This window comes from Dipodomys spectabilis, unplaced genomic scaffold (genome assembly GCF_019054845.1).
Source record: "Dipodomys spectabilis isolate Male_0828 unplaced genomic scaffold, ASM1905484v1 ptg000019l, whole genome shotgun sequence".
In the NCBI taxonomy this organism is placed as follows: Eukaryota; Metazoa; Chordata; class Mammalia; order Rodentia; family Heteromyidae; genus Dipodomys; species Dipodomys spectabilis.
Window position 1 is genome coordinate 11,067,143 of NW_024870696.1, and position 2,507 is coordinate 11,069,649.

General features: G+C 35.4%; 1 pseudogene; it reads left to right on the forward strand.

The window, feature by feature from the left end:
- The first annotated feature begins 2,392 nt into the window (after window positions 1–2,392).
- LOC122104025 lies at window positions 2,393–2,507 on the forward strand (annotated as a pseudogene).

A 2,507-nucleotide genomic window follows, 5' to 3' on the forward strand; every position in this document is an offset into this window, starting at 1 on the left:
TGAAATCTTCGTATTTCTAAAATTTCATTTAACCTGATGGTCCCCATTGTTTGTTTTCGGTACCTGGGATCATTTCATCTCCAGTAGACCTAAATTACACTTCATTTTGTATATACCACATCTTCCTATATATTCATTTGTTGATTGGCACCAAGGCTGATTCCATGAATTGGCTATTATGAGTACTACTGCAATATTTTAATAGTTCTGAAGTGAACGTGAGGATTTCATTATCACTATGGTATGCTGATGACAGGCATTCCTTTTGGGTATGTGCCAAGAAGTGGTTTATTCAGATGTTTGCCTTGTAGAATATCTCCTGAGATGATAATAAAGAAACTCGGTTGTAGAAAACACATTTAGGCCACAAATTCTCATTTGATTCTAAGCATAACAAAGAAAAAGTAAATTTTTATTACTGATAATTTGGAAATTTTACGTCTCTCTTTAGCATTTACATTAAAATTTCTTACAAATGTATTTATATTTCTTGTTTTACACTGTACTTATTCCCTGAGGTGTTGGAAATTGGATATTATAAAATGTGGTATGAGTATGTTTCCTCTCACAGCCCTCAGATCCACCTTTTTTAATCAAGAAATTGGATTGATTCTATTACTTGTAGCTCATGATACCCTTGCATCAAATTATGTCTCATAACATGACAGTTGAGCAAAATTAAAGAAGTCATCTGTCTTCCACTAGCAGTGCAGATATGGACTGCCAGCTAAAAGTAGCTGACATGGGGTCCTTTCAGCTTCCCTTCAGTGAGACATGGCCCAGATCTTCAGGAATCCAAGTGAATACCTCAGCTCCAACTGCTTTATGGGCTCCAGCCAAGGTAGCTCAAGTCATCTACATGTCTGAATCAGTCTATTTTCACTGCTATAACAAAATATCTGAAATGTTTTATATTTCAGTCTATTATAAAGAAAAGAGAGGTCTATTAAACTCACACTTCTCAAGGTGCAAAGTCCAAATGGGCCTGATGCCTGCTCTGGTGAGCATCTCATGAGAGAGGACATATGGTTGGAGAGAGTGAGAAAGATGGTCCATTAGAAGTCAGAATCCAGAGGGCAGGGAGTGGTCAATACTGCTTATTTCTCATAGCCTTTTCAAAAGAACCAGAGCCCTATTTGCACGTGTAAAATCATACAAATATTTAAAAACCGTCAAGACTTTAGAACCCATTATAATCTATGTTTCTAAATTTTCATTTTATTTTTTTAGTTATGAATTATTAAAATTTATTCTCTCATCCTTCTTCCTTTTGTAATGGGAATAGTAGTATGAAGAAAGCACAAACCATTCTAGTGCCATTTACAACATGATTTCCAATATATTGGATAAAAAGATGGAGCAAACAAGGTAAGTTTTTAAAAGATCAGATTAATAAGGTGATACACTTGGTAATTAGAAGAAAGGAAAAAGTTTGACTTCTCCATTCCTTTCTTCATTTATCAGAAGATATGACCTTGTATTTTGGTTGCATCATCAAATATTATAAAGGCAGCTATTTCAAAACTTGTCTAAACAATTGATAGAAGAATATCAGGAGTTGGAGAACAAAAAGGTCCTCAATGCCTGGCTGACTCATTGAGATTGGGCCTGGAAAAAAAACAACTCATCATAAGAGAATACAAAACACAAATCCATGAAACGTTGTGTATTCCCAATATATGTATTTCTTCTAAGCTGTAAATATGGAAATCTTTGACCTTTCGAGATTCTAAAAGTTGAATATGGCCAGGCACAGATGCTCATACTTGTAAAACTAGCTACACAGGAAGGTCATATCTCTGGTTCAAAGCCAGGTAGGGTAGGAAAGTCTATGAGATTCTGATCCTCATTTAACTGCCAAAGATCCAGAAGTAGAGCTTTTGGCTCAAATGATATAGTGCTAACCTTAAATTTAAAAGCTCATGGATAACTGAGTGCCTGTGGCTCGCACCTATAATCCTAGCTACTCAGGAGGCTGAGATCTGAGGATCATGGTTCAAAGCCAGCTTGGGCAGGAATCTTATCGTGAGACTGTTATCTCCAATAAGCCACTGGAAGTGGTGCTGTGGCTCAAGTGGTAGAGCTCTAGCCTTGAGGGACAGCACCCAGGCCCAGAGTTCAAGCCCCAGGATGAACACACACATACACACAAATATATATATATATATATATATATATATATATATGTATATATACATATTAAAAGGAATGGCATTATTATAGGCTTGAGCTGAAGAGTTGAGGGACAGTGAATAGGCCCCAAGTTCTATGTCTAGAACAAATCCACAGACATGCAAAATTAATAAAAGGAAGATCATTACTATTCATTTTTCCTATGATTAATATTAAAATTTGATAAATTCATCCACATCTCTTCTTCATAAAATTATTTATCCCTTCTTGGCCTTTTGGCTAAGATCAAATATTCTATTTGTTCTTATCAATTTAATATGTGATACACCCTCTATATGAGAACAATACATTGAATAGATTTTTGTGGATTTCCT